The sequence below is a fragment of the Alligator sinensis genome, unplaced genomic scaffold, assembly GCF_000455745.1.
Source record: "Alligator sinensis unplaced genomic scaffold, ASM45574v1 scaffold783_1, whole genome shotgun sequence".
Taxonomy (NCBI): domain Eukaryota; kingdom Metazoa; phylum Chordata; order Crocodylia; family Alligatoridae; genus Alligator; species Alligator sinensis.
Genome location: NW_005842197.1, coordinates 1,191,178 through 1,210,208, shown reverse-complemented (window position 1 = coordinate 1,210,208; position 19,031 = coordinate 1,191,178). Strand labels below are relative to the sequence as shown.

Genomic DNA, 19,031 nt, shown 5'->3' with positions numbered 1-19,031 from the left:
AACCCTGATGTTATCGTCCATGTTGTTTGGTCCAGTGATGCTGTGGGTCTGCATCGATGAGGGGCACCGCTGGCATTGAGGTCTGGAGCAAGGTTTGGTGAGAATAAGAATTCGGACAGATGCTGTTTGAGGTTGGCAGGGGGCACCCAGAAGCCAGGATGGGCTTGTCCCCCAAGGCTGCCTATAAATTAGTCGGCATGTTTCCAGGTGGGGTTGGAGGTCGTGCATGATGGTGTTCAAGCAGGGGGTGGCAGGTATTCAAGCAGAGGGACCCTCTTGTCCTTGTCCTGGGGTGGGGGGTGGCACCACTGTGTCCCCTCATCCATCCAGCTACGTCAACCTGGAAATCAAGTTGCTCTGTCCCGGTCACAAATCCGTGCTGGCTGCTAGTGATCACCCCATCCTCCTCTGGGTGTTTGCACACACACTTGAGTTTCGAGTCAGGCTGGCCGGTCGGGCATCCTCCTTGCTCCCCCTTTCCTAAAAACGAGCTCTATCAGCCTATATCCAGCCCTCTGGCATGCGAAGGCTTGAAAAAGCAAAGGCAACATTTTGCTGAAGACTATCGCTAGGTTTCTGGTGAACCGGGTCTCTGAGCTGAGCTTGCGGGATAGCAAGCGAGTTCTGCGTTTATTTGGGCATGTTGACGGGAGTGAAAGCTGTTGGCAAGCCTCTGAAAGCAAACCTCTAAATATCATTTTCTACCATCCAAAGCCTGGCCCCATTGCTCATGGGAACTTTGCTCTTGACTTCGTTGGAACTGGGATGCTTTTTCCTGGGGAGGCAGCATTGCTTAAAGGCACCGGATCAGAGAAGAGCTGGTCATTAATACCGACCCGTGTATGCCGGGACAGCATTCCCCTTCTGCTTAGGAGCTTGCAAGCTGCTCAGCGAGGCACGTTACCTTTAGGAGGTGTTTTCTTTAGGTCGCAGTCAGCATTTCTGGCGGTGACAAAGTTATCTGAGCCGTTGCAGGGTAACGCCGACTTCGATCCCAGCCCGCTGGGTAGGCCTGGAGCCGGTTGTGCGGTCTGGTGGGTCTCAGCACCCCCGCTGTGGTCCAGCCGGCAGCAGATCCTTGCTCCCCGCCTGCCCCGCAGACAACCAGCTGTCTGTCAGTCCCAGCGAGCACCGCTGGTTTTGCATCCGTGGAACAATAGTGTAGCCCGCGCGGCTTCCCGGGATCTGGAAATACTTCCTCTCCTAAAAAGTCCAAACTGGACTATGATGTAATCGCACTTAGCATGCGTTTTCCTGCTTGAACGTGCCATTAATGCAGCTCGTTAGGGGCAAAGACTCGGTGTATGCATGGGTGTGCGAGTGTGCACAGAGCCCAGGACCCGACTTCCAGCTGTGATCTCTAGGAGCGGCTTCTTTCAAACGCCAGCTCTTTATTCCAGCATGGTACCTCATTTCTGCCAGCAAGTCTTTGCCTCGAGGTCAGGCGTGAGCGGCTTGGCACTGGTGTCTACCGCTGAGCTGCTTTGCATGCTTAGCTCTGGTCATCCTTGCTGGCCTTGTGCCAGACTGCTGGGTTCAAGTCCCCCCCCGCCACAGATGCCCCATGCTTTGGCAAGTCACTTAAAAACAGTGCCCTGCCTCTGATGGTAGCAATAATAGATGTTTTGGGGGGGAACGGTATGTACAGGGCATGTCCAGAGTGATTCGGCCCCTCTCTGGTGCAGGGCTGGGAGAGGACGCATCCCTGACCACTCTGTCTCCTCCCTGTGTGAGCCCCCTCGACAACCTCCTGCAGCGAGGAGTTCCCCAAGTCCCAACTGCAGAAATGGGAGCGCTTGGGCAGCGAGACCTCCTCTTCGCTGGCTGGCCTGGCTCAAGTCTTGCAGCATTGCTGGGCACGGTTCACAGCTCTCGCTCTGTGTCTTCCAGCACCCGGCACGACTAGCCCTGGATTTCGTCTGAGCCCGCTAGGCGCTCTCATAAGCCGAAGCATAAATAACGCCGACGGCCGAGGAAAGCTCCTTGAATCGGGGCTGCGGCGCGAAGGCTCAGGTGCGTGCTCGGAAAGAGCTTCGTGCCAATGTTTTGTGACGTTTTAGCCCTTCTGCAATGCCTCTTCCCTTCAGCTAGAGCCTAGCTGGGAAGCAGGCACGAGCTGTCCGTGGGAAATGATTCCAAGGCCTTTGCTTAGCTCTGGTCATGTGTCATGAAGAAGCAAATGGGGCTTTGCAGTAACCCAGGAGTCACCGCTGAATTATTTGCCCACATAGAATAACTGAATAGATAAGCAAGAGCTGCCTTCTGTTGCACACTTGTCCCCCCGCCCCCCAAACAATCTCTGCTCGGAGATGAGGTGAGCGTAAGCAGGGATTAGCTTGTTAAGCTGTGACAGTTCATTACCCTTTCCTGGACTTTTTTCTATGCGTTTCCTTTCCAGGCACTGCACTGCTGCAAACTGAAAGCGGTGGGAAAAGCCGGGGAATAAGAATAAAACTTTTTTGCATGTGCAAACGTTTCCAAAATTTCCGTTTCCAAAGTTTCTCGGTGGCCCGTGAGTTTTTTGCAAAGCTGGTGACGGGGCTACACAGCTGGCATATCATTGAATCACAGGCAGTGAGGGGTGAAGGGAGCTCAGGAGGTCACATCCAGTCCGACCCCCTGCTCCAAGCGGGACCAGCCCCAAATACATCATCCCGGATCAGCACGTGCCCTCAGCGTGTTGGGGGTGGGTTGCTTGGTCCAGAGCTGTGCTTGTTTGTGGTCTGCTGAGAACTTTTTTTAGTGCCACTTTTCTCCAAATATTTGCATATCAGCCTTAGGGGATTTAGACACATGATTCTCATGGAAGTTAAAGGAGGCTGTGCCTCTCAACCCCCTAGGCTGCTGTTGCATTCACCTTTCTAGGTGACTTAGGGAGAAGCTTCCTGGTAGCAGAGGCCTCGTTAATCGAGCAGACCTAGCAGAACAAAGTCCAATGATGTCGAGCAAGTGCACGCTGGAAATAGCAATGGCTGGAGCATCTCGGTGCCTAAAAGCTGCAGCCCCAGCCCAGGACCCCGCTGTGTGAGATGTCCAATGTGAGCACACAGCAAAAAGACACAGCAAAAGCCTCAAGCTGCTTATAGGGGATGTGTATGATAAGGGATAACGGATGGAGAGAGGAAGCTGGAGGAGCCCAAAGAAAGACTGCTCAGTCCAGGGGAGGTTTAAGAAGGGATTTGAAGCAAAACAAGGCCAAACCGATGGTGGTGTCGATGCAAGTTAGCAGGGCGAGGGGAGACTCGTGTTCACCCATCCTTGCTGCCTTGCCATCCCCAGGACTCTGCCTGGAGTTGGGGCCATGAGTTACACCAGCCCAGCCTGACCTCAAATCCCTGATGACCAGGAGCCTTTGGGGGCTGCGGTCTCGAGCATTTAGGGGACCCTAGAACAAGGAGCAATGGGCTCGAGTTGCAGCAAGGGCGGTTGAAGTTCGATATTAGCACGGGCATGTTCACTAGGAGGGCAGTAAGGGGGAGGAATGGAAAGCAAGCACAGGCAGCGTGGCTCTGCTAAAGTAACTCTACAGATGAGAGGTAGCAGTGTGGTGCAGTGGTTAGGGCACCGGACTGGCATCCTGCATGATGTCTCCACCCTCTCCAGTGACCTGCTGGGTGTTGCCCCTGCCCTACACCCCTCCAAGCTGGTTGTATGGGGCAGGTGCCGGGCATCTACCGGGTGGCTGGCACAGAAGGGGGGCGGATCTGGATTGCAGCCGCTGGGCACAGCTGCAATTAAACCCGACAGCAGGCGCAGGGTAACAGGTGGTGCAGCGAGTGCCGGTGCCAGGGGGGCCATGCCAGCTGCTTGCACAAAAGCCAGCATCGGAGCTGGAGCCGGGCGAGCTGCCCCCTCCGGCGCCGGCCCTGGGCACACTCCCTCGCCGCCACCTTTTCAAAGGAGGAGTGTGACTCATTCTCTCCCTTTAATTTTCCAAATGGAAAGGGATCGGCTCTGCTGGCAGGTGCCCAGCGGATGCCCCCGGGAGCAGAGCACTGCGGCTTTCCAGAAAGGGCAGGCTGAGTGCAAGCTGCCCTACCTATGCCTGGCTAGCCTTCGCCTTCGCTCGACTTGCCGTTTCTGGAAAGCCGCATGCCCCTGCCTTTGCACTGCGGAGGACAGGAGGGAAAGGGCACGCCAGGCTGCTGGGGAGCTTGCCCTGGGAGGAGAGACCCCCTCGAGCATCGCCCAGGGGTGAGCCCTGCAGGGTAAGCGGCTGCCCCTCGGGGTCCTCTAAGATGCAGCCTCCCCCCATCTCCACATTGTTCTGCCTTCAAGCACGGCTGTGCTCCACCCCAGAGCTGGCCGCATCCATGGTCTGCCTCACATTCCCTCCATCCATGCCTCCCCTTGGAGGTTTCCGCCTCTTGCGCTTCTCCTTCTGCTCCATCACGTCCTTCCCGTACCTCTGCGTACAGCCTCCAAGGGGGCCTCTCGGCAAATTGCATCCGTGCGCCGCAGAGCCCCCCGGAGAGGCTGGCACGCCGCGCTGCCTCACCCCAGCGCGTATGGCACGGGCTGGCAGGCGAATGGGTCCATCCAGATCCGGTTGCGTTGCTCAGGTCCCCGCCGCCCAGGGCTGCATTTTGCCTGCCGGTGCCTTTGCAATGCCTGCTGCCGCAGCCCCGTGGCGTGTCCCGGGGATTGCATTAGGAGCGCAGCATGTACGCTCCCACAGGCCTGGCCCAGCCTCGAAGCGCAATTCCCTGCCAGTTGCCCGAGTCGTTTGCTGCTTTCCCTATGGTGAAATCAGCATTCGCCTGGATTGTGCCACAGCAATTACCCGCTCTCACGTCTGGACCAGGAACCAGGCCTTCGCCGCCTGCTTGCTCAGTGTGAGACGAGGGCAGGACCCCCAGTCTCTACGGTGTCACTGAAAGCCCCCCCTGAGCTCTTGCAGGCTGAGTTTTTGGGGTGCTTTGCATTGCTGCTTCTCTCCCAGGGGGTGAATGGCACCCGTGCCCACCTAGGCTTGCAGGGCAGAGGGTGGTAGGTGAATTAAATGCAAAACCCTATCCTTTTCAAGCCCTGCCTGTGTTCATCCCAGGGCTGGCATCCCCCCCGCTTGCTTCAATTCACGCTGGAGAGATGCCTGCATCTCGTTGCTGGAGATGCTGAAGGGCTCTTCGGTCCTTGCCACGCTGATGCAATCCCCAAGCAGAGAGACACCCCGGGATTTCCAACCTCGGCTTGGAAATGGAGGAAGCCTGCAGCCCTCGGGTTTCCTAGTTATGACAGGGAGGCAGAGAAGGACGGGCAGTGACTTGGCAGGAGAATGGTGTTAGCCAGGAGCCCAGAGAGATCAAGGCGAGGGCCACGGATGGATCTGACCCCGTGGGTACCGGCTCAGCAGCCCACAGCTCAGGAGAATGGGATAGCGGTCCCCCTGCACACGGCGGAGGCTGGCGCACGGGGACCCGGGGCATCTGCTGCCTCTCGGTCCCCCGTGAGCAGCATGCGTTGTCCGACACAGAAGGAGGCAGGGGATAAAATTAGCCTGCATGAAGCCATGGGAAATGCCCCATAAGGACTAAGCCAAGTTGTCGGCTGGGCGAGGCCTGGACTAAGCTAACCACATCCCCCTCCCTTGCTGGGTTATCTGGAGAGGAGCCTTTTTCTGTGGCAGTTGCATCACCTCTGGGCAGGAGCGGGCGGCGAGGCATGGTGTGTGTGTGCATATGCATGTGTGTGCATGCATATATGTGCGCCAGCTGCCACACCACGAAAGGGACCCAGGTGTCTTGGCCCTCGATCCAGTGGTCTGGCCACTGGGCCCCTGTCTCTGGGGTCCTGGACCCTGCTGAGTGCTGACCTCGGGCTTCTGCACCCCCTGCTCGGCCACTCAGCGCGGGAGAGATGGAAGGGAGGTGGCAACACGTCTCTGCCTCGGTGCTTTAGTGCTAAACAGACCCCTGGCTAGCAGGCTGGATGGGACCGATGGCTGGGAGCCAGGGCAGAGTAGGCAGAATTTGAGCTGCCCGCATGACCGAGCTGGCAGCTGCTGTGGGCAGATCAAAGCCCTGCTTTGCAGCGCTCGGATAAATTTGATCCCTCCTTGCTCAGGAGAAAAGCAAGACTTCGGTGGGATCTGCCGCCCAGCCCGGGTGAGGGTCCGGGCTCGTTTTTCCGTGAGGATCTGGGAGAAGTGAATGGCAGGAGCGGGGAGCCCGAATCGATAGGTGCCAGCGAAGGCGCGCGCCGGAAGATAAAGTCTATTTGCAAATTATAGTCATTTGTCTCCGCGCCGCGACAAAGGGAGCTAATTGCAAACTGCCTGAGTGCCGGGTGCGCTGGGAGCTGAGCCCATCCAAGGCTGGAGCGGCAGTCACTGCTGAGCAGCTCTCGCAGAGGGACTGGGCTGACAGGACCCCCGGACCCCCCCAGATCCATCGGGGAGAGCTTGGGACCACCGGGTAACACAGGCCTGGGCACACGCCCCGGTTATGCCCGTCCCAGGCCCAGCAGCGGGACGGAGAGTGATGCGTGTCCACACTGACACACACACGTGCACGTGGAGCTGGCGGTGCAGAGGCCAGCTGAGTGGCTGCAAGGCCGGGACCACAGCAAGTCTGTTTGCAGGGCATGCTCCAGGGACAAAGCCTGCAGTAAGGGCATGGAAAGGAGCTGGAGGGGCCCCGTGCAAGCCTACACGCACGCACGGGCCATGCACTTTCCAGGAGCATCTAGGGAGCCAGGTAGACATCGCTCCACTCGGAGCAAGGTGGAAGTGGGGCAGGGCATGCTTTGCTTCCTGATTGCTTAATTTGTGGTTAATCGCGGCAAGATGGGGCTCAGCCCTCGCTCCTCAGTGGTGCAGGGATGCCGAATCCCTTGTGAAACCCACCCTTCCCAGATCCCCCCTATCCTCTGGGGTCCGTCAGGGGGCAGGGACCTGCCTCGCTGTACTTGGCACCTGGCTGGACCAGCCACACACCGGTGTGAGCACGTGTTTGTGTGTACATCTGCACACGTGGGGAAGTGCTCACCAGGCATTGTGGCTGTGGGCTAGGAGGATCGGGGTCCAGGGATCACTGAGCCCCCCTGGACCTCTGGTGAGCAGTGAGGAAGGTGAGACCCCTGCCCAAGCAGCCGTGGCCTGCCCAAGGGGTGGGCAGCTCTGTGGGATGCTGCCAGGGTGGGCTGGAGGCTGTCCGGGACCCTGCGTCCTCTGTTGTCCCACTCCCCCAGAAAGACCTCCATGTCCAGGCAGTCCCGGCTCCCCGGGAAGCAGGGAGGCACGGTGCACGGTGCCCGGGGCCAGGCTGCTGGAAGTGCTCCGTGCGGGCTAAGACAGTGACATCATCTCCCAAGGGGCCGTGGCTGATGACCTCATTGCTCCGGGCATCGGTGACCACAGCCGTGCATTAGAGGGAAGGGGCGATGTTGCACCGACTGCTGACAGATGGGCCTCAGCCACCTCTCTTGCTCGTGTGTGAAATGCCAAGGGGGCGGTTCTCCCCCAGCTCCACCTGGGGCAGGTGTGGTTTGTGGAGGCGGGGGTGGGTCCTGGGGCAGGAGTGGCTGCAGCAGGGACCCCGAGCACGGCGCTTGAGGGGTTAATGGCAGCTGCCAGGCTTTTTGGAAAAAGAGGCCTGTGCCGGTGACAGCCCTGGTGAGGATTGCTCCATGCAAGGGGGGGCTGCTCCTTTGCTAATCCACTTTCCATCCCTGCTGCTTCGTCCTGCTTTAGCAATCAGGAGCCCTTTTGGAGGGGAGCGCGGCGGCCACGTCGCCAGCCCGTCAGCTGCTCCGGGCTCCCCTGGTAGCGTCCGGCTCACGGGGGCACGCACACGCACCGGGTAGTGGGGGCTCGCATGTCCCCGCACACCCCTGCAGACACGGATGCGTGTGTGCAATGGAGGGAGAGCTGTGCGTGCCCACGCGCGTGCTGCCCGAGGACACGCGGCGCGCAGGTGCACGCACGTCACCCTCGGCGGGCCCCCGCGACGGCACACAGGCCCCGCACGCCGTGCACGTCGCTCTCCCGTGCTGAGCCTCTCGCAGGCACCCAAAGGAGCCATCGAGCCTGCGCGGGAGGCCGCGCGCTGCCAAAATCCTCTGGAATCCTTCCCCTTGCGCAAGCCCGGTCGGGTCAGCGGCCGAGTTCAGAGCAGCAGGTGCGGCAGGCTCGCCTGCCTTCCCAGCACATTTTCCAAAGGTCGTTTCCCCTCCCTGCCATTGCACGGCTATTTTTTCCTCCCCTCTCCTCCTCTTCCTCCCCTGCCAGAATTTGGAGGCAGACAGGCATCTCATCCCCCCCGCCCCAGGAGCAGGCTGCTCTGGAAGTGGGGTGGGACCGGGCGCCGGAGCTGCTGGGGTGTGCAAGCTCCTTGCGCTACGCTGTGAGCAACTGTGTGTCCCCTTGGTTGCTTCGGGGCGGACACGAGGGTCTGAGGGTTTTCATGCCCTTAACAGCGGGGTCAGAGCAGCCTCGGAGCTGCTGTCCTTGCATTACTGAGGCTCTGTTACCTGCTTCCCGATCCCCGCCCTGCGTCGTCCTGTCAGGCGGGGCTGCTGGGACAGGCCTGGCTGCCAGCTGAGCAGTGGCTTGGACAGCGTCGTGATTGAGGTTTGGCAGGAGGTCGCTTTTCTCTGCTCCCTCCCTTCCCGCTGTCTCCCTGGGAGGCTGCTTCAGCCGTGCCAGCCCGAGTGTGAACAGCACACGACCCCGGCCTCGCGTGCACACGCACGCGCACAGAGCGACTGGCTGAGCTTTCCCCTGTCTCAGCACTTGGTTTGGGTGCTGGGTCCCTCCAGCCTTGGGCTGAAGGCTCCTGTGTTTTGCACCGGGGCTGGACCTCGGTCTTGCCCAGGCTCCCTTGGCCCGAGAGCCTCCCCGTCTCCTCGCACGCCAAGAAGAGCAGAGGGCAGGGATATTTCTTCAGGTGATCTCTTGTTGGACTAGTTTGTCTAACTCTATCCCAGCTTCACAGCCAGTCCAATAAAAGATATGACCCTAAGAAGTCCATGCCTCTGTGATAGGACTGCTTCCACCTACTCTCCCCCATCTCTCCTCCTCGTCACCCTCCTTCCCTCACTCAGGTTTCTGCTCTCTTTTTCCCCCTTTATTATCTCCTCTTCTCTACAAAATGGGTGCAAGCGCAGTGCAGAGTTAAACCCCTTTAAGGAGGAGCTCACAGCCAGATGCATCCCGTGCCAACGCTGCATTTGGGGTCAGGAAGGGATTTCCCCCCTGCTCAGACTGGTACAAACTGGGGGGGTTTGCCTTCCTCTGCAGCGGGGGCACAGCCCTGCCTGGGGTCTCTGGAGCATCTGTGAATCCCCTTTGCAGCAGTGGGAGGATGTCTGCTGCGGCCCCCCTGCTTTCCCCACGGCAGGTTCGACTGTGATGTCTGGTGCTGTGTCAGGGTTGCTGGTGGTTTTGCTGAGAGCTTGGACGGTGGATTTATTTCGGGCGATTTGGTCCCTCCCAATCCCACAGCTCTGTGCTTTTCACCAGCTGAGCACTTGGCCTATTGCAGCTGACAGCATTTCCAGGACATTTTGCAGATGTGTTTGCAGATGAAGTACGCACTGAAGTCCAGTGCATCGCTCCTACGTACATGCGCTGGCCTGGACACATGGTTAGAGGGCAGGGCGATTGCCCAGGAGTCATGAAGGGAAATGGCAGCAGCTCATAGGCAGGGATATCTGCAGAGAGCTGGGACTGCCAGCCATCCCCTTGCCTTGTAGGAGCCGGGCTCTCTTCCCCTGCTGTTATCCCTGGTCGTGCTCCCCACTCGAGGCTTCCCCGTTTCAGACTGCCCTCCATTGCTAGCAGCCTCATCAAACTTTAATTGTTTGAGCTAAGCCATTCGGTGCTGGGTGTCTGCCTCCATCTGGACCGAGCCGGAGGGGGAGGAAGGGAGTTTCAGCTTAAACGATTCAGCTCTTTCCAGGAACAAGATCCTAGACGCACGCCTCATTTGCTCATCGTTCACAGATCCTTAGAAGGATTTTGCTGAGAAGCTCCTCAGTGAAGAGGTCAGCGTTGCAGGGTCACGGTGCCAGGGATGGGCCTTTCCTTGCTCCCCCTGGACAGAAACGTGGCTGTTAGGCCCAGGTAAAAGCATGGGGAAGTTCTCAGCTTGGAAGAGACTTGTTGAAGCTCGACAGCTAAATCCTGATTTAAATCCCCACGCGGCTTTCCCCTGCCTTGAGCCACGAGGCCCTCCTTTCTTTGTCCTCCAGCCCTTGCCTCGTTCACCGGGCACCTTCCAGCATCCGCAGCAAGCGAGGCGGGCGTCCCACCAGCTGTTCCCCATCCGCGGCAGAGCTCGGACCCACCTCCACCGAATGGCGGGGGCTTGGTTAACCCTAGGGGCATAACTGGGCATGTCTATTAATGCACATTCATTAATGCACCTTAGATACTGCGCATGTAGTTTAGTACTTGTTTAATAAAGTACTAACTAAATGCACAGTAACTAGAGTTCCTGCACGGTAGCACCGGCGCATGGTTATTTTGTGATGTTTACTGCGCATTAGCCTAATACCACTGCCCAGTCGGCTATTAGCACGGTTTTTAACCCCCACACTACTGGGCAGTGGTATTAGGCTAATGCGCAGTAAATGTCTTGTGTAGACGCACCCACTGTGTAGAAGCAGCGGCTGGAAGTTCACCTCCTTTATTTGCCAGTGATAGGTGTGTCAAGTGCACAATGAAACCCCGATTTTCTTCAGCAAAAACTGAAAAGGAGGTGACATCTCGTCCCGGCAAACCTTTGAGCCATTGCTGCTGCTCTGCCCCTTCCGCATGAGCTACTGCAAGGGACAGGGGGGCAGGGGCTGAGATGCCCCCCTCCAGCTCCTTTCCCCCAGATTTTAGGTAGCACCTGGGACTCGTGTCCCACGCACCCACTCATTGTGTTGTGTGCTTCGAGGCTCATTTCGGCTAAACATGAAGGGCCAAAGGGAAATGATTGGGGCAACCTTAATTAAGGCTTTTCCTCAGTCTGAGTGATGGACTCAAGCTGCAGCAAGGGAAGTTGAGGTTGGATAGTAGGAAAAACTTTCTCACGAGGAGGGTGGTGAAGCCCTGGACCAGGCTATGCAGAGAGGTGGTGCATTTTCCATCCTTGGAGGTTTTGAAGACCCAGGTAGACAAAGGCTTGTCTGGGATGATGGAGTTGGGGCTGGTCCTGCTTGGAGCAGGGGTTGGACTAGATGATAACGAAGCTTTGACCCACCACATTTCCAGCCGAGAAAGGGGCCCGTTCCCTCGGCGGTGGCTCAGTGCGGGGTGTGGGCGCTGGGGCGGTGGCGGACAACATTCCCATCAGAGCCCCGTTGCTCCGCTTTCTGTAATGACGGGCGGCATGAACATATGATGTTTTTTAATGCTGTTTTTATGTCAGGCTTGGATTGTCTAATAGGTGCTGGCGATGCCATTTTTTACTTTAATAGGAACCGCGTGTAAGGAAATGTGCTGAGCTCAGCAGCCCGGGAGGAGGTTTTCATTATCAGGAGTCGCTCTACGTGCAGATGGATGGGCTTCGGGAATTCGAAATACCATCCCTATCTGTCTGAGCCGGAGGTGTGGGCTGGGCTGCCTTCTGGTTTGGGAGAGATGGAGGAGGCTGGGGACCTGAGTGAGCCGCGGGCTTTCCCGGGCAAGCTGGGTAGCTTCTCTGCCCCAGCTGGGCCTAGTAGGGAAAACTTTGAGGCTCCCAGAGATGGGAAACATGCACAAATGGCACTGCTTGAGCAGCTTTTCCTCCTTATGGACACTGGGCTTTTCCTAGACACCTGTAGCATCCTGTTGGCTCTCCCTGCCGCTCTGCAGCCCGGCCATAGAGGAGCCCGTGCCAGGGAAAACCCAGCAGCAAGAGCAAGGTCTTCAGCCGCATTCGTGATCCCATCTGGCAGTGCTGCCCTCAGTCCCTGCCTGGATTGCCTCCTAAACCAGAGCCCGTGCAGCTCCATCCCTCATCCCCAGCTCGCACTTGCTGCAAATAGCAGCTTGCTCTCTTCCCCTTCTGTAGCCAGAACCAGGCACTGCAAAGAGTGAAAGTGAAGCCGGTGGGAGAGACCGTGGCCTGTGCGTGCCTGTCCCCTGGTACCAACAGGCTGCATCAGCTTGGCACGACGTGCCTGTCCATGTTTCTCTTGCATTGCCGCTGCTATGTAAGGTGCTTGCGCTTGGCCCCTGTGAAGGGCACTGCCAAGCCCTCTCCAGGCACGGCAGCCTCTGGGTGCAGGAACAGCGACGCAGAGCCTGCATTGCTGGGGTATGTTCGCAGGCACGAATGCAGCCCCTGGGAGAGATGCTCCCCGGGGCAGAACGGACCCAGGAGTTCCCCCAGCAACATGCAATGGTGAGGAAGGCCCATCCTTCAAGGAAGGGTGCTGTGGAGGTCAGGATCAGGCTGGATTTGCACAGCTGGAATCAGGCTGGTCGGCGCAGCTGCTGGGTGGGGATGCAGGTGTGGCCACCTGTGCACAGCCAGGAGTCAGGGACGTGCAATCGTCCCCTCCCAGGAGGCGCTGGGTGTGGTGGGAGCAGGTGGATCCATCGACGGAGCACGGTGCTGCCTCGGGTTCGGAGCAACCCATGGCCGTGACCGTGCTGCAGCCCGGGGTTGGCACAACACTGCTCCTCCGCCTCCCCGTGGCACGTGTTGTCTCAAGCCCGGACCAACAGCACAGACAGGGACAGGCTGCTCTCGGGGCCCGTCTCCACTGCAAACCGGCCGATGCTCCCACGGGGAGAGCATGCACGGGGCAGGCGGAGGCCTGGAGAGGGGGAAGGGAGACGCCTTTCCCCGACACCTGCATGTGGTGTGAGCCGGGTTCAGACGCTTGTGTGCAGCATTTGCATTTTCCAAGCCCTTCTGTGCGAGCGCCTCGCTCGGCGCTGGGAGCACGGGATTGGAAAGGAAAGGAGTTTTCATACTTCATCTTTTTCTCGCCGGGCCTGAAACGTGAGCGCCTGCGAGGTGCTGTCGAATGAGGGGGTAATGCTGGGAAACCGCCGGGCCCTGGAAAAGCAGGGAGGGAGCAAAAGTGGGAAAGACAAGGGGGGTGGCGTGGGGCAGGAGGTAGGAGCTGGAGACGGGAAGAACGGTCTTCCTGCCCGAGGGTTTCTTGGCTGGGGGAGTGGATGGGCAGGATGCCCAGAGCTGGGGCTGCCCGTCCAGCAGCGGGCTCTGGTTTGGCGTCGCTCCACCTTTCCCCCAAAATAGCATCCTCGCTAGGGCTTTTGGTTCTTGATGCCTGAGTTTTACCCTATGTTGGACCTGACCTTCGGAGGTGCAAGAGCATCCCACGGGCAGCGTCCCGGTCCTGCCCACGAGGGATGGATGCCAAAGCAGCGAAAGCTTTAAATGTTGGCCTCTGTGTTGGCCTTTATGTCCAGGCTTTGGTTTCCCTCGCCAGGCTAGCTGTGGGTAGCGATAGCTGCCCAAGAGCTGCTGTCAGGGGCTGGAAGCCCGTCGAGGCGGGACGTTTTATCGGACTCCCAGGGCATGGTGACTTTAGACCGTGCTGAACCTCGAGGGGTTGGACACGGCTTTAACACCCGTCACGTCGCTGGAGTCTTTGGCCGTTGCTATAAATGCCGAGGCCTATTGTTTTGGATTCTCCTCCGCACATTTTGCCCGTAGCTGCTATAAATTGATATAGAAATAAATCCGTTTTAAATGCGTTTTCTTTCCATTTCATCAGCTCTCCCCTGTCCTTGCATGGGGGGAGATATGCACATATGATTGACTTTCTCAGTGCTCTTCATTACTTGGAATGGCTCTGCCCCGTTCCTGCTTATTCATCTCCTTTCGAAATTAAAGTCTCAGCTTTTTCAATCTCTGTGCACACAGACGTCTCTCCCTCCGCCGGATCATTTTTATTGCCCATCTCAGAGCATCTTCTCTTTCTCCGTGTCTTTATTAAAGACGGGATGACCAGAACGGACCGCAGTATTCCCAGCTCCAGGCACACCATTGATTTATAGAGCTGTATTGTGTTGCTCTGCAATCTTTATATAGCCTAATATTTTGTTTGCTTTTTTGCATTGCCGCTGTGCAGCGAGCAAAGGCACCTGGGACCTTTCACTGAGCGGTTAATTTAGATCCCAGCAACGTGCATGATTAGTGCAAAATAGTCCTTGCAACGCAGATTAAGACAAATTTGTTTTGTCGCTGTGCTTCTCAAGCACCGTGCTTTCCTAGGTCTCCTTGAAGCTATTCACACTCGACTGTTTGCTTGATTATCCCAAATAATTTTGTCATCTGCACATTTTGCCACCTCAGTGCTCACTCCTTCCCCAGAATAATAGCAAGCTTATTAAAGACCTCAATCCCAGCGCGGGACCTGGAGACGTCTCGCTGTTAACTTACATACAAAAACAGACCGTTTATTCCCGAGGAAAGGATTTCTTTGGGTCATATCTTTTATCGGACCAGCTGCACAGTTGGGGTGGGCGTGGGCCAGCGTTTGAACGCAGGTCGGTCTTCTTCGGGGCTCGCGTTCGACGGCTTGTCTAACTCCATCTCCGCTATGCAGTTGGTTCAATAAAAGATGTCCCCCGAAGAAAGATCGCTGCCTCCCGCATCGTCCCTGGCCCATCGCGGGCACAGCACTGCCATTTATTCCCGCTCATTTTTCTGTCTCTTTACCTGTTTCTGGTTTATGACAACACATTTTTTCTCCATACGACCACTTTGTTTCCTTAATAGCCTGCTATGTGAGGCTTTCCCAAAGCCCTTTGGAAAGCTCAAACACATTATAAATCGTTTCCCTCTATGCAGTTTGGCCAATGCATTCAAATAGCTTTAGTAGATTGGAGATGCGCAATTTTTTCCTTAGAGAAACCATACCAATTTCTTCCAATAAAACCCTCTTGACCTAAGTGTTTTACAATTCCTTCTTCTATCTCAAACAAAAAAAGACACCTTCCTTTTCAAAATCCCCGTGAACGTTGCTGGTGACAATGCCGTCATTAATTCTTAAAAGTCATGATGTGACTAAGAAAGAAAGCCTTCAATCTTAAATTGCTTCCAGTATGAACAAACACACGTCTTTTTATTGCAAATCAAGACATATCTCCTTCGTCGCAATGTGGCAGTCTTAACCAGTCCACAGATTCTTAGATATTGTTGTTTTAAGGACCAAAGGATTTTCTCGTAATGAATATTTCCCATTGCCGAATATCAGCGACTATATTTATCAGATGACAGCAGCACTTTCTGCTGAAGATTTTGCAATATCTTCTTTTTTTTCTTGAGAATAAGGTAACTTAATAGGAAAAGTGTAAAATCGTATTGATGCATGGGGTAGTAAACTTATGTACGCAGGCTTATATTTAAAGCTAGATCGATATGTGTTGCTAATGCATGCAGATACAACTTTTGGGATTCTTTTTATCCAAAGGGTTTTGCGGTGAGTTCATATTTTGAAGTTATTGATGAAAGCATTGTATTTATTTTGAGAAGTCAATGTTTCAGATCAGGGTAATTTTTAATGGTTCATAAAAACCATTTATAGTTAAATAAAAATAAAAACCATCTACCTTTAGTGTGGAGAAGAGAAGACCGAGGGGGTTTGAATAGCAGCCATCACCTCCCTGCCGGGGGGCTGCAAGGAGGATGGAGCTGGGCTGTTCTCAGTGGGAGCAGATGGCAGGACAAGGAGCAATGGGCTCAAGCTGCAGCAAGGGGAGTTGAGATTGGACATTAGGGAAAACTTTCTCACTACGGGAGTAGTAAAATAGGCTCCCCAGAGAGGTGGTGCAGTCTTCATCCTCGGAGGTTTTGAAGCCCTGGGTAGACAAAGCCTTGGCTGGGATGATGTAGTTGGGGCTGGTCCTGCTCTGAGCAGGGGTTGGACTAGATGCGACCTTCTGAGCTCCCTCCCACCCTCATTTTCTGTGATTCTGCGATTCTGTAATTTCAAAACAATTTAATAAATTTGTTTCATCATTTACAGAAACATTTTCCTTTCTGCTCAGGATAAATGTGGCAATCTTCGGCACAATCCCATTTTCTGTGGGAACGGCACAAAATGGTTATGATAGGACCTTTCACACTGCAATAGATTTAACAAGCTGCTTAAGGCGGGGCGTGTATTATTATACACAGGAGTTTTTGAATTCAAAATTGCAAAATCCTGCTGACATTTTTGAAAATTTCAATTTGCTCCATAGCTGGGGGGAGGCAGGACTAGATGATCATGATTAAAATGTTGATGTTGCTGATAGAGGCTCACACTCCCTACCCTCCCATCCTTGAGGGTGGAAAGCTGGACAGGTTTTTTAACAGCTCTGATGCTTCCTGCCTTCCTAGCTCTTGGCCTAATGACACCAGGACCTTGCGACCTCTGTAATGCATTGCTTTGCTCCACCACCTCTTCTTGTGACACCTCTGTCACCGCTGACATCTCATTTTTATTATCTGAGAAGTTGTCACCCTGGAGGACTGAAGGGCAACCCTGCTGCAACCTGTATTGGAGGAGATGGGAGGGCTGATCCTGGTAATTAGAGTGATCCGCTTCACTCCAGGCCCTTCTGTCTCCACTTCATCCTCGGTGGTGAAAGGTGATGAAGACAGATTGGACACATGATACGTGGAGCGTGCCTGGGTAGGCGACGGTGTGTGCACGGGAATGAGGCCCTGGCTGTGTGTTGTGTTTGCCGGTTGCACGCGGAGGCCGTGCGCTGTGAGTACCTGCGGTGCCGGGTAATTGCTGCCGGAGTTGGAAGCTGTGCACCGTTGCGTGTGAACAAATGCAATTATTCTTCGAAGTGCCAACATATCGCCTGAGGGCAGTGGAGGAGAAGGGGCTTGGAGCTGGCTCCGTGCCCCGTGTCCACGTGCTTTGTGGCTTACTCGTATCCTCTTGATCCTGCCTGTTTGCATGAGATACTCCTTCTCCAACAGCTTTGTGTCCTTGTGCTTCCCGCCAACAATAAAAGTCATTAGCGGCTGTGTCTACCCGTGCATTTATGCCGTCTTACATTTACTGCGCAGTAAGCAGGAATAACCCGGTGCCCACATGTGCTTCCTGCACAGTAAATTTGGCAACTTATGCCGACTTGAGTGTAAATTTGATACCTGGTATCAAATTTATGCCTAATTAATTACTGCCCAGTAATGCACATGTAGACACTTTATTGTGCAGTAATACTGTGAGTGGACTGATTAGGGATTAAAGTTAGTCCCAAATCAGTCCACAGACACAGTGTTACTGCGCAATACAGTGTCTACATGGGCGTTACTGCGCAGTAACTAATTGGGCATAAATTTGATACCTGCATGCAGCAGTTATCAAATTTACACTCAAGTCGGCATAAGTTGCCATATTTACTGTGCAGGAAGCATGTGCACATGTAGACACGTGCTTACTGCACAGTAAATTACACCACTGCACAGTAAACGTGCGCGTGCAGACATGCCCAGTGAGCAGAGGCAGGGAGATTTTCTTTTGAAAGGCAGAGGTGGCCAAACTCTTATCTGAATCCCAGTCTCCACGCTGGATTCCCAGATCCCGGTGAGTATCCCGTGCTCCTGGCTTCACGCGCGCCCGTGGCGTGCTAGCTCCTCTGATATCCGAGTGTCTGCTCGAACGCGCCCTGCCTGTGCAGGGTGGCAGCACCTCTGTTTGCTCTCATTTCCTTCGATAAATAGGATATGAGCAGATGAGATCATTGGTATTTATACAGGCAGATTTGGCCTCTGTTTTCTGTTTACTAGAACTGCATTCGTTGTGAATAATGGCCGGTCAGAACTCCTCGCCCAGAGCAATTTATTCATGGGCTTTGGCCCGCATTTCTCTCCGTGCATTGTCTGCCAATCGGTCAGCAGTTTTAAAATACACTTGTTTTTTGCCATTGCTTGCCCCAAACTGTTTGCAAACAGATCCGGGCCTCTGGGTTTTGGGACTTGCATCTTGACTCTTGGGTTTCTGCCACTTGAGCCACGTGGCTGGCCACCAAAGTTACGTGCTGCCATTTCTATTGTGGGCTCGGACAGGAGCAGGGTCGTGAATCTGTCTGGAGGAGAGGGCAGTTCAGGGAGAGATATGGGGGTGGCAAACGGCAAGCTGCATTTGAAAGAGCTTGTGACTGTCCTCCTGCTGTCCTTGTGCCCGGCAGGTGTCATGTATCCGCCCAGTTACAAATACAGATTCAAATTTTAAATGCTACTCTCGACTCCAGGGAAGTGAGGCTCTAATCCAGATATTTTTGGCTCTCGAGCAAACTTTGCATTCAGCTTTCTCTTGTCACATTCCTACCAAGTAGCCAGGAGTACGTATAACGGCTAAATCCAGAACAAATATTTTCCTTCCTGGCCATTGTCCCAAATAAAAATGCTCTCTCCCCGAGCTCAGGTGCATCTGCACACATGCTCGCAGCAAGGCGTGCTCCTCCGTCCGGGCAGGGAAAGGGGGAAGAGCACGTTGGATTTGCTCACCCTTTGCTGGGTAAGATGGTTTTGCCATCGTCGGCTCTTTGAGGGCTGGGTGTCGTGGCCTCCGGGTCTTAGGACATAGCTCAGTCTCTGTCCCACCTCAAAAGGATGCTCTCCTTTGGGAGACTTGAAATCCTGGCTGTTTTTATTCATGATAACCTGTGGCTGACTCCAATTTGAGGATGGTACCTTTACTCAAGCATCCAATTTTGGCCCGTTTGTGTTGGACACTCCCTGCAAGCTTCTCGAGCTAATTAAGCCAGAAGAACTTTAATTCAATTTACTTCCCCATCGATTCTTCGTTGATGCCTCTGTCCAAGTCCACATGTGGACTTGGGAGGTCTCCATTAATGCAGCGCTTCAGCATCACGTTGACCTTAGCAAGGTGAATTGGCAGAGTCATCTAGAGGCACCCGGTCACCTGGGGACCCCGTGGCGAATACCGGGCATGGGCGATCTCCTGCCTTGCAGTGTCGTGGATCAACCCCATGCCTGGACATTGCCTCTCTTGCCTTTTGCAATCGCCTCTGCCCGGTCAGTCCGTCATCATAATCTTCTGGCCCAGTTCCCAGGCCTCAGCACGCAGCTGGAAGGCAGACCCCCCCCTGTGACGGTTTTGGGTACAAACCA

General features: G+C 55.2%; 1 protein-coding gene across 3 annotated transcripts in view; it reads left to right on the top strand.

The window, feature by feature from the left end:
* CNTFR (ciliary neurotrophic factor receptor) overlaps positions 1–19,031 on the top strand; it is a 240,118-nt gene that overhangs the window by 25,672 nt on the left and 195,415 nt on the right. Inside the window, exon 1 of one of the 3 annotated variants that reach the window (XM_025207503.1) lies at positions 4,123–4,208. The exons of the other annotated variants lie outside the window; for them this stretch is intronic. The gene's annotated coding sequence lies outside the window, so the exon portion shown is untranslated. Of the gene's footprint in view, positions 1–4,122; positions 4,209–19,031 lie in introns of those variants that run through there. 3 annotated transcript variants of the gene reach the window in all.